The following is a 21,551-nucleotide window of genomic DNA, read 5'->3' as shown; positions in this document are numbered from 1 at the left end:
ATACATACATGGTGGTCATAAATGTTTCACTGGTAACAAAAAATTATTAATTATGAAAAAAACTATTATAATTTGACACATAGCTGATTTTAATTTTAATTGCTTTAATATATTGTTAAGATGATTATAAGGATTTTAATAAAATGATATACGTTAGTAAATTTCATCATGGGTACCCTTGGTAGTTCGAATAATGTCAATGCGGTATCTAATTCTCACCACACATTGTCTAACATTTTATTCGTTACACTGGATACTGCATCTATGATCCTTTGAGTGTATCGGTGTTCACTTAGTCCTCTATGTAAAAACAAAAATGACGTTGAACAGCAATGCGAGATTTTGGTCAGCAATCGTCAAAGAACATTTTTTTTCTCACGTTGAGGCTATTTTGATTACAAAAAAAAGCACTGTTTCTGCATTAGTTTCCATATCATCCTATCTGATGTGCACCTCAGATATAAGGATAAGTTCTCGCTACCCGGGTTGGTAAAGAAATGGTGTGGGGTCTATTGTCTGTCCCCTACCAATGGCTGGACATGCTTTCCACAGGACGGTTTGTACTGTGGCCGGTGAGGGAGGGGGAGGGAGAGATGAACTATTATAGGGGAATTTAATTGCAGTTTCCAAGGCACATTTCAGCTTTCTCTTGTACAAATTATTTTGGTTCGAAAATTCATTTAGAGCATATTCACTTAAATTCTACGGAAAAGCAGAATATTCACTAATTCGTGAAAAATTGATAACGAAATATTTATTATGTCCTATACATTCAAGAAAGAATATATAGTTCTATACATTCAAGAAAGAATATATAGGTATGAATTATGTTTTTAAGGCAATTTGTCATAAACGAAATCAACACAAACAATGTATTTAAATCTTGTAATAAAATATTTAATGAAATTGCTTAATATTTTATTTTTCAGTTTTCAATGAACATAAAGAATAACTCAGAATTCTGTCCTTTAACTGAAGAAAACATAAATATTTATTTTGTAACCAAAATTTTAAACAGAATATTTTCTTAATAGAATCTACAATTTTCAAAGTTTTATTTTTCTTCACTTATTGACGCATCGAGTGAGAGTTGAAAAATTAATTTATTCTGAGAAATACTTCTGTTTAAAGTTCAGTGATCTTTCTTATTTCAGGGTTAAACAAATAAAGACGAGCATTTTCTGATTCAAGTTCATGCATTTTATTTTAGGAAAGAATAATTTAAGATATTCGCAGATATTAAAACAAAACAATTTTACTCTTAAAAGCCTATAAAAATATTTATCTTGCCATGTCTGGTAATTTTTTCGCCTTTCTGTCTGCCAACTTCGTTATCATGTTAGTTTTCAATGTCCCGACGGCGAATTTTTTTCTCTCTTTTCGAGTTCTTTATAATGTTTTTGTTAAAACACGCGAGAAAAAATAACACCCACTATCAGCCGTTAGCATAACTTTATAGTTAACTTACCGCCACCAAGAAGTAATAGAGGGAGTTTGCTTTTGAACTTAACAGTCGCCGCTGCATCCCAGCATTTCCTCGTCAATTTCGCCGTTTTTATTTCCTTATTTTCCAAACTTAAAATATTTTTTTTATCTCCACGAAAAGTAAACAGGATAATAAAAACATTTCCACATTCTTTATGAGGCCGAAAACTAATTTTTTCTTCTTCATCGGGTTACAAAGTAAAAAGTAAAAGAAAAAAAAAAACTCGTGCATTTTGGGTTTCCTCTTTTCAACTGAGTAAATCAAATTACGTAAGAAAACAGCCTCTCGGAAAAACTCGTCAAAATGGTGTATTCCTCCGAAAAAGGACGATTTTCCTCGAGAATTTACGACTTCGGCAGTGATAAAAAGAAGCACTGTTTCATTTATCTCGTTACTACACGTTGTGTGTGTGTGTCTAGGATCTTTTTTTATTCTGGGTTTAATGGAAACGTTCTGCATTGTGACGAATCATAGATTCTGAAAATGACGGTCTATTTTTTTGTTGAGGTGGCAAATCGAATAGAGGCGCACAAGTTGATTTTCTATCATTTTCCAAAGTACGCCATTATGAAAGACGTACTATGCGATGTCTGAAGATCTAATCTTGCTATGGGACGGACCATTTCGAATTCATTCTATAAAATGGAAGGTTCTGAAAGTGGTGGTGAAATTTTTCCGATTTAGTAGAGGAAATAGAAGTTTGTTTGAGATGTTATTGAAAACAAACGAAGTCTTCCGTTATCTTTTGTTTTATTCCGAGTTTAAGTAAACGCATGCTTGTTTTGTTTGTTTTAAAGCCTTAAAACTTTGCGATTTTAGATTTTTTATCGATATAAAAAAATTGATAACATCGCATCATAATGTGTCATAGCCAGACTTTAAAATCTATTAAATATTATGATATTGATATAATTGAGGTAAACTGATGAGGTAAATTTAAGTACTAAATAAATAAAACAGTGAAAGTAGGTGTTTAGACAATGGTTTATTTTACAGCAATGAAATATCAATAAAGTTTAAGCAATCTAATAAAATGTACACGAAAAATAATTAAAAAACCAAAGCTAATTTTTTATTCTAATAGATTTTAAAGTTTATTTTACATTCTTAATTATATCAGTTCTTTTTTTTACACAATAATAAAAGCGCGTACAAGTCATTAAAAAATTGTAATGCTTTAACAGAGCACTTCGGTTGTCTCACACAGTTAAGTTTAGTTATAATAACTTCCCGTTTTATACCAAAACAAGGGCTATTTTGGGACGGACCTCTTAATTTTGAACTGCAGACAGATGACGAGGACGACACCTGAGCTGGCTCCCCTTCTCTCCCTCTTCAAACTTTTCACACAAAGTTTAGAAAGAAAATAGAGTAAAAAGGAGGCAAATACTAATACAGAGTTGAGAAATATGGTAGCAATCTCGCATATACAGAATTGTTACAATTACAGTGTACGCATTGTTATAATTACATTTTACATTTGGCGGTTCTATGGCCTTTTAAGGGGCAAAATTTCCTTATCAATTAATGCGGGTGATACAGTCTATAAAAAACGGAAATGAAATATTTACTATTAGTTCTTCATATTAATACCTTGCTCGTATTTTAAAATCTCGTATCCATTCTCCCACTTTCCTTCGTTAACCAAAAAATAAAGTGTAAATTCATTTTAAAGCTAGTAAACAACCACAAACTGGCTACTCCGACCCGCCCACCGAAGGCACCAGCAACAACAACACCGGCTGGAACTGCGATTGAGTCTTAGAGCCATCACCGACCCTTCCCTTGGGAAGTACGTCCTGCCATCGTTGGAAGGAACGAGATCCATATCGTTTTGTGTACTCACCAGGCTGGTGAGAACCAGTCACCATGCCGGAAATTTTTCATCCTCAATGACGAGGAGCTTTAGTGCCCCCTCCCCTTAGATGAAGTTAGTAAGCAAAAAAAAAAAAAATATATGTTCCTTTCTATTAGAAACGATTGGGTTGGCCGATTTGATGTTGACAATCAGCCTTTTGTAAATGGATTCGCAAGTCTACATACCTTTTAATTTGTCCTCCCTTCCTATTGTAATGAAAGATTGTGTACAGTGATGTACAGTGAAAAGCATCATAGTGGACAAACGTTGTTCGGGAAAAGTCCATTAAGTTTAATTACAAATAACGGCGCTTTATTCCACACTAAACACAAGTGTGAAAACACATACAAAGCATACCAAAACAGAACTTGCAGAAATCAAGCGAATACAAGCGGCTGAATAATTACTAAACAAAAAAACAGCACATAATGTTCAGAGAGACGTTACTGGAGTTCAAAGTTCATTCGATTACTCTTTCTCACGATTCAACTAATCCTATGTTTCTCTAGCTTCGCTTTATATCTTCCGTTAAGAGCATCGAATGTTCTTGAACAAGTAACGGAACTCGAATCTTAATGGATTTATTATTATTAAGATTGTCGGATATGTGGGATCTTACAATTTTAACATCAAATGGTCACTAAACCCGGGGATTATTAATCTGACATTCATTGAGCATAGATCCATTCAGCATATTTGTAAAATTCGTTTCCTTGCTGAGATTCTGTGCAGGAAAACAGTTTTAACATTATTAAGATAGTATAATAATTTTAATAGAATGATTAACATTATTACATGATGTCAACATAATGGCTTAAGGAGACATATCGTTTCCTGCTAAGACATTTAAAGTAATGTCGGAGTACGAAAGGAGTAATCACATTTACTTGCCATCATTTCTAGCTACTCAGAATCTGAGAAGGAAAGCAGTGTTAACATTATTTAAAACATATAATAATGTTAATATGATGATTAACATTATTATATGATATCAAGATAATGTCTTAAGGAGACATTACCTTGTTTCCTGCTCAGACATTTAAGATAATGTCTGAGCAGGAAAAGATTACTGCATTTAACTACCATCATTGCCAGTTATGACAAATAAAATTTAGAACCAAATAATCATCACCTTTCAATTATAGGCAATGGACTCTTTAAAACTGTGGCCCGATGGAAAAGTAGGTCGCATTCGAATCTGAAATAAATTTAATACAATGAAATAATTTATTACATTTCGCTATTTATTTTTGCACATATTGTAATAATGTGGATTTAATCGATATCTGAAATGATAATTATTCTTATATGATCTTTTATCTTGATACTGCAAATTTAAAAAAGAAATTATAAAGTGGTTTATATAATATATATATAAATATAATATAATTTTTTGACGAGCACATCAACACAGAACGACACAAGAACGAAAAGAGGAAAAGCTCATGAAATTTATCGCCGTGATTATATACTGTGAGATTTTAATAGGGATTTCTTTGCACGGGTCGATTTAGGTAGAGGAATCTAGGTATATTTTAAAAAGAATTCCCTTAGCTAGACAATTTTTTATCCCTTCACTCGGAGTGTGGGAACAATAGACTTCAGCAATTTTAGAACTCGTGTTGCATTAATTGAAAAAAAGGTGGAATGGGATCAGGAAATAAGAGAGCATTTTAGAATGAAATTAACATTTGCAGAATTAAGCTAAAAATTAGGAAATTAATTAAGTTTAAATTAGATCTTAAAATATATAATATAATATAATATGTATAATTGCTACCAAACTAAATCTCTAAATTTTATTAATAAATGGATTTTTCAGGAAAATAATATGCATTGCTTATACGCTTTCTCTTTCGCCCTTTAAAAGGCCATATTTTTCTAGTCATGATATATTAAAATATTTTTAAGATAGGACTGGGATTTTTTTCACATAAATAATTCATTTAGCTTATTAGATAAATTTTATTTGATTAATTAATTACTAAGTAATATATCAAAACACATCATTATGTGTGAGATAAGAAACTGAAGCATCTAAGAGTTTTTTTTATTGAAAAATTTATCAGAACTTTTGCCATCTCGTATAACTGCATTCAAAGACAGATGTATTTTGTAGTGAGTACACTTCCCATGGCCCTAAAAGGGATTAACTTAATAGTCATACATCATTTTCAAAACCATTTCTTTTAATTATCCAATATAAATTCTACATGGTTTCTATCCGATTAAAAATATGCATTTTGTGTGTGTGTGTAAATGTGCACCGTTACAGATTCAGCGATCCATTCCAGTAGCTTTGATAAACGGCAGTTAGCTCTCACCTGCACGTGAATGCAGGTGGTAGGCATATCGACACCGACTCTCGAAGTAAAATCACGATTTATCAATTTCCGATAGCAGTTTTAGGTGCTTCGTGTAATAGCGGAGTTTTGGAAGCACGCCTGAAATTGAGATTGATCACGAACAAAGAGAAAAAAAAATCGATATTGCCGAGGAAATGAATTGGTTGAATGTTTCAATAATGTAATAGGATCCTTTTTACCATTTTTTAATTCAAATTGTGAAATCTACAGTCAAGAGAGATTTTGCAGTGGTTGATAAAGCGGATGTAATTGAATGAGTATAATATTCTGGAAAACAATCGTGGTAACAGGAAATTTTATTTGACCTGTTTCATCTTCGTTTTTTCATTTTGCATGATTTTTTTATATGAATTGATTTTAAATAAAGGAGCGTAATGTTGTATTACTGAATATAAATAATATATTTTTACTTGTCCTAGTTGGAAAATCTGATGATAAATGTTTTTCATTCAATTTCAATTTACTAGCTATTTCAGAAAATAATATAAGGTTTTCATATTTTTCGAGGTTTTTCGCTGTTAATCTTTAATGAATATATATGTTGCTGCTCTAAAGCAAAACCTTTAAACAAGTAATGGGAGCTCAGATATACTTTAAAAGATTATTATGTCGATTAACGATTTTAAAACGATTAAAAACGATTAAAAAAAAGATTTTTTTTGAAATTTTTGATGAAAAATATTACTTAACAGATTTTGAATAAATTTTGTTAGTAGGTTTCGAAGATATTGCTCAAAAATATCACACAAAAACCAATCTAATACTACTGTATCAAAAATAATTTCATTTTTTTTGTTCAGATGTTAACACATGTTTAAAATTTAAGTTATTTAATGTTTGCATCTATTTTGTATAGCTATATTAAAATTTAAATCAGATATTTTATTATGTAGCACACATGAACAATCACATAAGTTCTAAAGATACGAAAAAAACATCTTTTTTTTTAACTTTTATTTTATAATATACGTATGTAAAAATTTATCACTTTTACTATAAACATGCAGTAGTTTATAATGTATATGCTATATATATGTTATATGCAGTATCCAATGATAAAATTAGACTTGATAAGGCCTTAAGTCATTTGAGATATGTGTCCCTTTATAAATTCGTTTAAGTAGAACAGTCCGGAAAAAGAAAAAGCCCCCTCAGCTTTATTCTGACATTATTCACCAAATAATCATAAGAAAGGGCATCATTCGAAAAGCATCATAGTACTCCTAAAGAATTTTAAATTAAAATCTCATAAGGACCGTCTGTTTTGAAATAAGGTAAAATTGAAAATTTATTAAGGCAAAACATTTCTCTCAACAAATTGTAAAACTATTTCAAAAATTATTCTCGAAACCAAATTTCAGTATTCTAGGCATATTTGTTGCGAGATTGCGAGTTGATAAATTTTAAAATGTTAATGTTAAAATAAAATTCTAAAGTTTCATTCATATCTTAAAAAAACCTTTTTGTTATGAAAATCTGAAACGCATTTGTACACATATTAAACATTAAAAAATAATTTCCAATATGAAACGTTTTTCTAGTTGTTAAATTGGTAACACATTTAAATTTGGACATAAGTCGAAGCACAAGGACATTTTATGAAGACACGGAAATTTCATCTCATTCTCATTAATAATTTTCCACTACAGGTACGATTTCTGTATTACCTCTGAAACGATGTATTTAAAAGCGCATTTCAAAATTTCAAGCTGTTGATATCTTTTTATTTGTTATTCAAATTTAGTGATATACATTTCTTGAACCAAATATAATTTTCCAGATTATTGTAACATATATAAAAAATTCTTCAACAAGAAAAAAAAAAAATTCTTTCCATTGCCATACTATTTTCTTAAAAGTCACTAATAAAAGTGGATAGTCTTTGTCCTTATGGCAAATTAGAATTTTTCCTCGTTGGCTCAAGTAATCCCACATATATAATATAAGAAATTGGTGAAAATAGAAATTTTATTCCGTTACAAATACTTTGTAGGAAGGAAATACTTTGTACAAGGAAAAGATAATTTGTGTGCATTTCGTTTATACGCTCAATATTTCTGTAAGGGTTTAGATTACATAAAAATAACCTGTTCGAATTGTAATTATTACAATATTGTATATGACTATGAATAAGTTTTTTTTTTTAAATTCAGGCATTAAAGCCTTATTAGATAAAGCATTTAGTATTAATTTTTAAATGCAAAATATATCTTACACATGCGAAAGCGACGAATTTAAAATCATTTTGCTTCACAAACTACTGATTAATATTTTAGCTTTGCACCATTTTTGTCAATTTAGATGTATACATTTTTTACTTATTATTTAAGTAAAGGCTGAAGTGGATCAAATAAAATTTTAAAGCAATACATTTCAATCTATTTGAATGTCAACATGAATAATCTTTTGGAAAATGACATTTTGTAAAAATTTCTTTTGAAAAATAGAAATGTTTTATTACAAAAAAATATACAAATTTGGAATAAAATTTATTTTTAGATATTACTTTTTAAAGATTTTATACTTACAGGAGAGATATTATAAATGACTAAAAATATTTAAGGTTATTTTCTATATGATTGATTTTATTGGTTTTTTTTTCTATTTGGATTATCGATAGCAGAATAAAACTGTGTGACTCTTTATTTTTTTTTTTTTTATTGGGACTGCATATTATTATATGTAACTTTTCTCTACTCTGTCCGTTCAAAAAGTGAGGGTTTAAAATTGTAACTTATTTTGCTTAGAAATATAGTATTTAATAGCAGCACCTTGCATATATATATAATATGTGTGTATAATGAGATTTTAAACCCTAATTTCAATTCTAATTAATTTCCACAGTTTTATCGTAATTTAGCTCATAGTAACATCCTTCTAAAATATTCTCTTATTTCCTGATCCCATTCCACTTTTCTACTTAATGAATTCAACTGAAGCTTTCTAAAAATGTTTTCGTCAGCGGTTCCCACGTTCCGGGTGAAGGTACAAATTCTAAAAGATCCCGGTGTTTCCCTTGTCGAAGTCGGCGCGTATTGAAAAATCTCTATCAAAATCTCATGGTATATAAGACTCGGGATAATTATAATTTCTCCCTCTTTTATATGCTAATCTGCTCTTGTGTCGCTCTGTGAACGGACAGGCCTTGTCCGTGCTCTTGTGCCTCCCGTGATGGAAATAAAACATAGTTAAAAATACAAAGTGTCTTCTCTCACTTCTGTCACGACTCTGCTTCAAAATTATATATACATTATTATATATACAAAATTATATGTTGCGGAATGCAACGATCTCCAGTTTTATTGAGGCTGCCTTGAAGATTCTGATATTAAATAATGTAATTAATTTTTAAAACATAAAAAAATTCAACTTAACTAAAACCATGTAAAAGTTATTCATAGTTATGCCTGGTCAAGATCTACTGGTATACTTATTGATATACCCACATTGCGCGAGATTAAAATCCTTTCGTTTATCAAATTTTTAACAGAACTACTATTTTTGTATAAAATATTAAAATATAAAAAACTTATTTTCATTACATATGAATTAAATAAAAGAGAATTAAAAAAATAACAGTAGAGTTATAAAACTATTAACGCTGAAGGCAAATGAATACCTATAAAATTCATTATTTAAAAATCATGTGTGGTAAATTTTCTATAAAAGTAATTACAGTCGAAAGAGCAATTGCACAAAATTGAAAGTGATGTGATTGAATATATATATTTTTTAATTTTAAAATGGAATGGATTTTTTTTCTGAATACTTTCATCTGAAGTTTCTTTCCTCATCTTTCAGAATTTCTTCTGAAGTTAACATTAATTTTAGCGCGTATAATTGTTTTTTAAAAATTAACAAATATTTGAAATAAATATAATGGAGAAATGGAATTGGTAACATTTTAAATTTTTAGATGACTTAAATTATTTCTTGTAGAATAATTTTCTGATGTTATTGTAAAAAAAAAGGTAAATTCCTAGTTAATTTCTAATTAACTGAATATTTAATTTTTGAATTTAATAATATTGTTTCTCTTGTCTGAAATGACAAGAGTGCAAAATTTGATTGAATTCAACCCAGTTGTTTAAGAGAGATGTGAGGTATACATATATAAATACGCAACCAGAATGACATTTATTTATATTAAAATAAAGCATCCGTTTTATCTCTAATAAAATTATTATTTCTGATGTTTGCTTTTATATGACAAACAAGTGTGTAATTAATTTATCTATACAAAGAGTAATTGTACAAAGTATTTCTGAATAGAAATCACTGCTTTTAAACCAATAAAAAAGTCTTCACTAAACTCTGTTTACAGTTTACCTGAGAATTTGCAAATATATTATGCCCGTGGACTTGTAGATTTTTTGGTAGAAAACCTTGTAGAAAAACCTTGAGAAAAATAGTCTTCTTTAGTATACATCTATTCCATGTTGCCTCGTTTCATAGGTACAATAAAAGGAATTGAATCCAGCAAAATGGCACTTACTTTTTGGCTTCTAAGCAAAAGAAAAAAAAAAAAGAAAAAGATCGTTTTGACTTCTGCTATTTCGCAGTCTCATTCTCCTAGGAGAAATTGTCCATTTTCAGTTTCTATCCAATTGGAGGGAGAAAAAAACCAAACATTCCCAATTTCATTTCATATGGTAGCGCTAAGAAAACACCTGGAAGCTGAAATTGCACCTGAGCCTTGCAAACGATTTTGAGATGCATTTTTGCCAATGCCAATGCCAAAAAAAAAAAAAATCGTTTTGACTGATGATCATCGTTGACAAGATGATTGCTAGGGCAAATATTTTCGTGGAATGCCAGGCGTTTTTTGAAATGGAAAAATCTTGTTCTTAATTATGCTCATTTTGTTAAAAACAGAAATAAGAGCAGTTGTAATTTTCTAGGTCCAAAATGGTTATTAGTAGAATAAATTGGCATGTCAAAACCAGGAACCAACAGAAAATAAAGTTGAAATAATAGTTTCTCTAAGGAAAATGTCAGTTACAAACAGTTGTTAAATTAATTAAGAAATCGTTTGCTGCCATAATATGCTACTATCTAAGCGTAAAAGAGATTTTTTTTAGAACGATTTTGAATTATGTGTTACTTTTTGTGTTTAGAAAAACTCCTTGAGTATTTTATATTTTTATTGGAGTTAATGTATGTATATAGATAATAATAATTTTTATTTATTAAACAAATAAATTGAGCTTATGTGAAATACATCTTATTCGTAGAATAATATTGTAACACATATTAATTCGATGGGGATAAACTAAATAGTCAACGGATTAATATAAAGAAATGTAATAACTAGTTTATACTTTGATGTGAAATAAGAAGGGATAAATGATACAAAATGTGCTGAGACTTGTGGCTATACAGGCGATATGAATTCCATAATGTACCAATATACCTGCAATCATTATATATATTAGACCACTGCTGTCTGTAACGTTCAATGGAGTTTAGAAATCTTCTTTATTTTAAGCACTATTAACTGGATGCGAAAATCTTAAAATTAGTTTTGGCTTTTGGTATCTCAGCGAGGTTTTTTTTTTTTTTATGTTTAAAGTGACTGTTTTATCGATATGTAAGTAAATATAAAATTGGATATATATTATTTATGCTGATTCGTTATATTCATAATCACGGATTGAATGAAAGGTTATTGCTAATATTTTTTAATTTTTTTTATTTATCATTGCATATTTTTCTGTTATTGTATTGCTATTTATTTGAATCCGATTTGAGTGATTAATTTCCTGATCATTCATGGATAAAAAAAAAGTCTCCATTGAAAGGAAGTAGAACTTATTACTTATTTGCATGTAATATATACATATATCTTAATTACCCATTCCAAGGTTCATGATATTTTCTCCTATGATTTTTGTTAGCTAATTTTTGATTATGAGATTCGAGACGTTGTGAAAATGATAACGACCCGTCTAGGCGAGCATATCTTTATATGCTAAAACTTCAAGTAAACATTTTTATAATGTACAGATAATATGTAGACTAGGCCACTAACTGGCGATAGATCAAGAAATATTGGGGTATATATATATGTGATATTCGGAACTAGTAGTTAAAAAGGTGTGATAACATAATAATTGAAAAATAATAATTATGCAGGATAATTCATATTGAATGGGATAAATAGAATAGTGTGGTAGGTTTTCTATAGTTGATTTATTTTGCCGAAACGAATTTATTCTGAAACTAAAATTAAAAGTGCTTTATCAGACACACCAAAACGAAATGGTCGCTAGAGGCAGCTGGAAGAAAGCTTGCGTTACTGTCATTATCAAAACAGCGTCATCTATGCAAGAGAAAACATTCTATGTTCTCGAATGTGCCAAAACACCTTCGTTAGTCGTCGTTCAAAGAAATTTTTGCGCATTATTTGGCAAATAACTACCATCGCATCGTCAGAACATCGACCGGTGAGTAAAGTAGGTTTCAGAACACGGGGTACATATGTAAGTAAACAAGCCTAAGACGAATTACCGGAAAAAACGAAGTGGTTGAAAAAAAAAATCGTAAAACATTTTCACGAAATCTCGAAAACTCAATGCATCGTACTAGTGCAAAACTGAATGAACCTCTAACAATGGTTATGTAACAGATGCTAAATCACGTGATGCGAGATTTTATATGATGAGTGTGGTAGAAACAGAAGGCACCATATTTACCGTGTTACCGGAGGGGCACAGATAGAACAAATTAGATTATAGAAACTTGGATAATAGAAGTTTCACGGTAAATTTTATTTATTAACGTGAATTAACTACACCGTTCATAAGAACCTTTTTATTTTTGTTCCATTTAATAGGAATCGCCCTGCATTTTTTTTATAATTTTGTGAAATTATTGGATCGCTTTTCATCAAATGTCGCATTTCAATGAAAATATTTTTAAATAAGCAGAATCTGTGTGTGCGGCCACTCTGAAGTCCAGACAGTTTGATCTAAAACTACGATGGAAATGATTTTTACATGATTTTGTTTAATAAAAATTCTTCGTTTTCATGATACCTATTCAATTATTCAAATATTTTCTAAATTTCGACACTATTTTGATATTTTTGCATTTTTTCCAAAAAACATTTTTTCTTTGATACGAAGAAATTCAAACAATTTATTTTGTTTTACTAAATGCTAGTCGCCTTTGGCAACCAGCTGGTTCGCCGGGGATATTGGTTATATATGATTTCAGATAAGTGTGCATTGATATAACTTCATATCAACAATTTCACCAAATTGTCATAAATTAAAGCCGTGCTATTTTAATTGTCTTTTTCATGTTTCCGTTCATTATGTATATAAACGTTTCTAATGGATACCAATCTGATGGCATTATAATTTCATTAAAAAGAAGATATCCGGTTAATCTATTTTCTGATTTTCAAGATACTTAAATTCATTTTACAATCGCTTGATAAATTACTCAGTTATTAACGGAATTCCTCTTCCTTAGTTTTTAACAACGGAAGAAAATCACTCGATTATGAATTTGATGAAGGAAGGAAAACAGTTTGAACCTCAGGATAGTAAGTTTAATTTAGTAATTAAGAAAACTTTCAAAATGGTTAAATTGATCTCATTAAAAGGATAATTTTTTGAGTTTTTAGCTGATTTAAAAATTATTTGAATGCTGAAATATTATAGGAAATTATCGTGGAAAAACCCAACATTCAGTTTTATTTTTAATTAAATAAAGTTATTAAATTTTCAAAAAAATTGATCTGGTGTCCACATTCCAATTTTCTAAAAGTATGCATGTGCTTCTAAGTTTCATAGCTCTAAGTCAAACGATCTGGTTAACATGTACATATACAGTCAATCTTTATTAGTAGTAAAGATGGAGATTTTATCGGAAATTTTTGTTTAATTGTTGAAAGATAGTAAAGAAATATTCTATTTATTTGTGCATTGATGCAAGGAAGAAGAAAGTAATTGTGCAGCACCCCAAAAGACAACGTTCAATTAAAAGGGTGATTATCTTGGCAAAAATAAATCATGTCGAGGGACTCGATGATGTAGGAAATAATAATGTAAGTAATAACCAGAAAGGAGTTTTATTTGTAAAATAAAATTAAAGTCATAATTATAAAACATGTATGTACTCTTCATTATAATGCGATATCTAAAAATACTTCTTAAGGGAAGTTATGCATAATAGCTCTAATTAAAATAAATCACAAGCAATATCCCCTGCAAACTTGTTAATTTCTATACTTAGTTAGTATACGTAATTTTCTTAATTTCTCATGAAGTGCAATTTTGAAATTTTGTACAATTATAGGTTCCTGATGAAAATAGAACATATCTAGAAATTAATTTGAGGAATTTTAAATTAAATCAGCAATAATCATAATCATAGGTAAAAAAATATTTTAAAGATTAAAAAGCAGCACCCGGAAAAGAAGGAACATCGTTTCTTACTTTCTCATATCCAAAGTGTAGAAAAAGTTACGTAATCAACAAAAAATTCGAACTCGGGAGGTTTTCAAACCTTTACCTTTTTAATTTCCCCGAGTTCAAAAAACACGTTTTTCGAAAATGTTTGTCCGTCCGTCTGTCTGTTAAGGATAGATCAAAACCTTTTTGAATTAGATGGATGAAATGTGGCATATGGCCTTTACACCAAATTTGTAGATTTCTATAAAATTTTGAGCAAACTTTATAAGTGTGTTATCCGGAATAACTTAACACAATAACAACAAAATGAAGGCAGTCAGAGGAATAAAATTGGTTGCAAAATGCGAACCTAATCTGTCAACGTCTGTCTGTCTGTAGTTTCAGAAACATTAAAGCGTGGTAACTCAGGGACACAGTGACTTAAATATATCAGATTTCGTATGAAATTTTGTGAGTGTAGCATTGTGTCAAATTTTTGTTTCAGTTTGTTGAGAAAAACTGGCCTAAAAAAAATTCGATTTTTGAGTATTATTAACTGCAAGCCAAGGATTAATCGCTATAAACCTCGACCAGGATCACATATACAGGGTGGTAACAAATTATTTGGGCAAATTACTATAGAGGTGGACACAATTTTCTAGATATGCAATACATTTATAAATGAAACTTGGAGTGTTTCCTTTTTTTGTGCAATTTGTGGAATGAAATGTGACGCCAAACCTTTTCAAAGAAAAGAACATGCGCATGGCTTTTATATAAATTGCTCAGTATCATTTCACTTCCAATTTGACTCCTCTATATTTGTAGATTTTCAATATTTTTAAAAAAGATTTATCTCATTAACAAAACAATTATTCCCCAATCTGCATTACAAAATTATTTATCAAGTAGTTTATTGTTACACGGGAGAGGAACATATTATTTGAGGAAATTTGTTAAGAATATGCAAACCGTTCAAATGCAATATAACAAGCAATCCAGGAGCATATTAGTAATAATTTTTCTTCCTAAACTTCTAGATAGTTATATTTTTATGTTTGAATTTCACATCTGAGTGAAATCGAATTTGGAGCTCAAACATTCTATCTATGATCTGGTAATTTTAGAAACCTGTAACAACATTAAAAGACGTGTGAATCTATTTATAGTTACATCACATCAATTTCACTGCACAAACATAACGAAAGTTATAGCAAGAATATCTAAGTTTACTCTGAAGTTAGTCTGAAATTCGAATATAAATTGGATGCTAAAGTTGTAAACTTTGATCACCTCCAACGTGGCGATCAGAATTTTCAATCTTATATACCGTGGATAAGGTTTTATTAAGGAATATGAGTGTATTCGGTATAAATTTTTGAAGTATGTTAAAAAAATCTTTAAATTTCCGAATTTTTGCATAAAATAATTTGTAAAAATACCTGGAGGAAAAGAATCATCAATTAAAAGTCAAACATACTTTGAAATTGAAAAAAAAAAGTTCTTTTTGACTAAAATAGGAACTAGCATAAGCCAAAACTCTTCCAATTTACTAGTTTTTGTCAAAAGATTTGCTCAAAATTTTGAAGATAAGAAAAGGTAACAACAATGGTAATAACATAGCACCAGAATTATGAATTAAGCTGTATTTCGTATTTTTTCGCACTCTCTAAATGCTTGTTTTCGATTGCTAAATAACATGAAATTTGCAATTGTTTCTCTTAAAACAACAGTAAAATCTTTTGAAATAAACAGATAGCTTAGTCTGCAATTCAGAAACTGAATTTAAGAATTGTAGTACATAACAAGAAACCATTATATCAAATTTAAGCAAAATGCATGTCTTTAACATTTCAGATAATACCCTTTGAAGATATATAATATCATTAAAACGTATTTTATGCAAATTTTAAAAAAGAATTTTAGTACCTAAATGACATATGAAAGTAGAAACAAAATTCAGATGTTTGGTTTTTAAATTAGACAGCAATTTAAATTTAATATTTGGGGGCAGTTACTTAAATTTTTAAAAATAAATATGGCTGCCCAAAATATGAATGAAAGAAAAAACAAAATTCAAACGATTTCTTTTTTTTAAAAACTATTCGAAATAAAAAGTGTTCAATATTTTTGTCAAAATTCACTTTTTAATGCAGCTACCTATGTTTAAAATAAGATTAATGATATGTGCCTTGTCCTTTCTTGCAATGAATTCCTCACTTAGTGCTCTTTCCACATTTGCTGTTACCGAAGCGAACTTGCTAACAAGCAAAATACAATTGTTGATTTATTGATGGGATATTCCAAAGTAATGGCAAGCAACTTTATTGAATATTAGTGACATAATTAAGATTTATGTGTCTCACTATCACATAATCGCATGGATTCTTATGTTTACCTGGAAAATTTTGCATAATTAATCATCTTTTTGCATAACTTATTTATATTTATACTTTATTTATGTTTCATATTTTATAGATGATGAATTGAAGCAGGATGATTTCTACCATTTTTAAATTTCGTTTCTTCGAATCAAACGAATAATGTATACAACATTTTAACTTTTCCATATTTTGCATTTATTGCGCTAAATGCAATGAGCTAAAATCTAATATGTATGAAAAAATAATTTAATAAATTTTACAAATTTCATTTTATGATTTTATTGAATTAAATGCGCGAAAAAATACGCAAATTAATTCAGACTATTTAACTAACGCAGCAAAACTACGCTAACTGAAACATTGAATTAAATGCAATGAATTAAAATCTATTATATATGGAAAAAGATATATTTAAGAAACATTGAAAATTTTATCTTTTGCATTTACTGCATTAAAATTCAATGTATTAAAATCTAATATGTAAAAAAAAAAATTAAATTTTACGAATGTGGCACATTTGAGCATGCTTTTTTTTTTTTTTTTATCTTTGAAAAATAAAGTAACACCGTTCTTCTAAATAAGGGTTATAACTAGTTCAGGAAAGAAAGAAAAACGCAAACTATTTACTAACGCAATAAAACTACGCTAACCGATCCATTTAAGAGAAGTTAAGGTAACCAAGAACTGTTCAGTAAAAGAAAAAGAGTCAACTTCAATAAAAATCGGAAACAATTTCTGCAGACACAATAAATGGAACTTTTCTTTAACATTTAGCTGTGATTTGTAGGAAACGAGAAGAGTTAAAAAGTTTTTAGTAAAATGTCAGAAATGAGTCTACATTTCTATAGAATTTAAAGTATTATTTGAAGAAAAAAATTTTCTTCAGATATTTTGATTTTGTAAGATGTCGCGAAGAAATTTAATCCTATCTGTAAGGATTTTTTGACCAATGGTCAGGGAACTGAAATTTAATATAACTCCTGAAGCGAACTTGAAAAGTTTTAATCATGTTTCATTCATATTTTTCAGGAGAATTTATTCTATTAAATAAAAATACTATAAATTCAATTCTTTATAATCCTCAAAAATATAATTACAATTACATATTTTAATAGACTGTCCAATAGGGTGGAACGAAAAAATCAATTTTTGGTTTTTAATTTGTAACAGCGCGGGAAATTGGCCTTTTGGTGTAGATAAAATAAATTATAAATATGAAAAATATTGGTGTATATCTTGAGGTGTGCTGCAAAGACATTAAAGTTTCATAGAATTGAAATTTTTGCTATATTTTTAAGGGTTTTTTTTTTTACGAAATAATCAACTTTTGATTTTTAAATTGTAATAGAGCGGAAAAGTTGCATTTTGGTATAGATAAAATAAAAATAATTATTAAAAAAATATTAGAATGCATCTTGAGGTGCCGCAAGGACGTTACAGTTTCATAAAACTACTCTTTTAGCACCTTTTTAAGGATTTTTTTTTTTTTTTGCGTGCCTTGATTATGAAATAAAAAGCTTTAACTATATGAATAAAACTATATGGGTTACTAAATGAATAAAAGTACAAAAACAGTTTTACTATTGCACTGGCATGGCACTGAGTCGCCGCCGGAGCGGTTGTTGTTGATAAAAGGGGCAGATTTGTTTGCTTCCCGTGACAAGGACAAAACTGGTTTTAAATCAGTATCTTTGCCGATTTCAGTGGAGTTAGCGTCTCCACACCGTCTATTGTGTAACTGATTTGTTAGTTTGTGTGATTGTATACTTTGTTATGACTAAAAATGGCTCAGTCTAAATTAGTGAAGACAAGACAATTATAGGAGTGTTCTATTTTTGGGAAATTTAGTGATGCTTGAAGTTGAACACACGACTGACAAATCTAGTGCTACTGTTGTAATAGACATAACTTCAAAATTGCTTCAGAGAAGGATCCTTCTGTAAGGGCAATAGCTTCTATGATGAAAAACAAGGGCGCAATATGTGACACTTTAGTTCCCATAATAGATCAAATATGGTCAAGCGCTTCTATTTCCGTTGCTTCTAGCAAAAGAATTTCAACAAATGATAAAAGCTTATCATGCCAAATACAGTAATTTATTAAAGTCTAGAAAATATTCAGATAAGTTTGATTCCAACCTCACAGAATTTAGAGAAGAAGCTAGACGTTTATTTGGTATTGCTAACTTGCATAAAAGGAAAAAAGTGCCAGTTATGGAATAAAAGGTTCTAAACACTCTAACAGGAAAATGGCTATAGGTAATATTGATATTGCTAATACAAGCGCTTTGAGGAAGAAAGAAGCAAGAAAGAGTAAAGAACTACTAGTTAAGTTTAAGCAATAGTTAAGTTAAGTTTAAGCAATAATGGACAAAAAATACTAGTGCATCAGAAACCTCTGAATGAATCTGACTTGATCAAAATTGATAGAAATCTACAAATTGGGTGTAGAAACCGTACACCAAATTTCATCCGTCTACCTCTAAGCTTTTTTCATTTTCTTTGTCACAGGCAGACAGACATTTTCTAAAAAAATATGTCTTTCGATCTCAAGGAGGGTTGAAACGAGGTAATTTATCAAAATATCGAGACCGAATCTGTTAACGATTTCAATATTTTTTGTTTGTACGCTTCATATTTCAGAAACTAAAATTGTATGGAGTGAAATAAATCTTATTATGAAATTATTTTTACAATAAATAAACCACTTATCCATTTCAGAAATGACCTATTTCCTATATAACTGTTTAAGATTTATCTTATTACCACAAAATGCTTTATTCAATTATTTTAGTTATTAAATAAGAGTCAAAAGAAAAATTCAGGAAATGTATTTTTTTAATGTAATACGTAACTGACAATTCATTTTGCAACTGCTGTATAAAATATTTTTCTGTCTTATAGACAAGAACGCTTGCTGATCTTGTAAAAGATTTGCCTTCAAACATTATGAAGAAGTTTTGATCTAATCGAATAGAATATACATTTGTTTTACTAGACATAAACTTTCTTTTATATTTTATTTGGCACTTCAGAGCTTAACAAAGGGTCATAAGGAAAAGCTGTTTGTGCTAATTACACAATAGAAGGCTTAAGAGGAAATAATATGTAATTTCTCAATTATTTCGTCCAATTTTTTGAAGGAAATGATGTTACATATTTTGCCGAGATAAAAAAAATAGCAAGAAATTAACTGCATTTCTTTAATTAAAAAAATTGTAACATTGAAATTTGTCCAGCACATTAAGAGAATTAGGAACATTTGTGTCATAAAAAATTGATTTATTTTTCAATTTTAGTTTATTAATATTAGTATATTAATAAAAATATTTTCCTGGCTGCAGAAATTCATTATGTGTATAGTTTTTAAATATTAAAAATTTCTAAAATATTTTAACAATGAATCTAACTGGATCTCTTATGGTACAAAGACAGTTTTTTTTTTCTCGAAACATATTTTTTTAAAAATTCAGTGCGTCAAAGTTACGACTTCAAGAATTTCTGACATTTGTTTTAATATTTTTAAAGCTGAGAATTACTTGCTAAAAATGATTCACAGATAATAAAAAGGATTCACTCAATATAAAATTAAATTTCATATAAATTAATGATTTGATTAAAAAAATTTTTAAATTCGTACTACTAAAAAAGTTAATAAGAGCAGATATTATGATTAGTGTGAGCAAATTGCTTGTGTAAATGTTAGAATATATTTTAAAATTTTAATAATTTTTTATTTACATTTTAATACATATTTATCATTTTCTTCTTTCAGATTTCTTATTTTGCTTTAATTATTTCAAGGGTTTTCCATTAAAAGCACGGGTAAGTTTTTCCTTTTTTTTATCTTTTTCTTAGCATTAGCAGTGAAATTTCTTCCGTTCTTTTTCTTTTAGTTCCTTAATTTTTAAAGAAAACTCTTTTAGGTGGAAATCATAATTTTCAGAGAAGCAAACTCGAGGACACATGGTTCAGTTACATGACATAATTATAGTTGGTTATGTAATTAAACTCATTTAGAAACTAAAAAAATTTGTTTTAATATTTTTAAGAAAAACATTTAATATGGATACCTGTACAACCATTTTAATAAAACTTCCACTAATTGCCGAGTGCATTTCTTTTCCCGTTTTTACTTGGTTAATTATCCTGAATATTTCTCCTTTCTGTACTCAAGATATTTTTGTTTAATTATGAATCACATAAACCATAATGAATATGCGAAATTGCAACATTTTTAATTCTTTAGTAAAGGATTTCTCTAGAAGAAGAGAAAAAAAATGATTCAAGTTTTGAGAGAAACAAGGTGGGTTATAAAGAACAAGTTAGCATTATTTTTCATTAAGAATTATGTTTCTTAAAATAAATGGCATGAAGTTTATTATCCAGAAATTTCAGATTTTCTTAATTACTGGATCATGCTTAAGTTGTAAAACTACTAAAAATAAAATTTAAGGTAAGTTATCTTAAGTGTATTTTTCTGTGTAATTTTTTAAAGTTTTTATTTTTATTTTAATCTAATCTTTTTTTAAACATTGCTTTATTAATTTCATATTTCTTTCTCAGTCTTAAATGTTCTGTTATAATTATTTCATACAGCATATAAAACTCTGAATTTGTATATTGATTTATTTCTAATTAGAAATAACTTATTTTTTTCTCTCATTTTTGTAAAACACAGTACTCTGTTTAGTCTGAAAAAATTAAAAATCTTCTAAAAAATATTTTTTTTTTCTTTTACTGATCATAATTGCTCTGATATTAATAATCGCATATTAAAACGTGTATTGTATTTTTATAATACACTCGATATTTTTAATAATTTAATTTGAGCTGATTGCAAGAAAAATAATAATACATTGGATCAAAGACTTTCTTTTGCAGTTTAAAAAAATATCTGATGATATAATCGTTTCTGAACTTTGTCAAAAATGCAAAAAGGGAGGGGAAATTGTCCATTTATTGTTTTCTTAGTTAGCGTTTTCAAAAAATTTGTCAAATAATTGTTATTAATAAAATGATATATGCGCTAGAATTGGGAATTGTATTTTAATAA

The 21,551-nt window shown here is 28.7% G+C and overlaps 1 long non-coding RNA gene across 1 annotated transcript in view; it reads left to right on the top strand.

Moving 5' to 3' along the window:
- LOC129972533 (uncharacterized) overlaps positions 1-21,551 on the top strand; it is a 355,512-nt gene that overhangs the window by 126,203 nt on the left and 207,758 nt on the right. Inside the window, exon 3 of the long non-coding RNA XR_008784871.1 lies at positions 20,271-20,320. This is a non-coding gene — a long non-coding RNA (uncharacterized LOC129972533). The remainder of the gene's footprint in view (positions 1-20,270; positions 20,321-21,551) is intronic.

This window comes from Argiope bruennichi, chromosome 6, assembly GCF_947563725.1.
Source record: "Argiope bruennichi chromosome 6, qqArgBrue1.1, whole genome shotgun sequence".
Classification (NCBI taxonomy): domain Eukaryota; kingdom Metazoa; phylum Arthropoda; class Arachnida; order Araneae; family Araneidae; genus Argiope; species Argiope bruennichi.
This window is presented reverse-complemented; position numbering and strand designations above follow the sequence as displayed.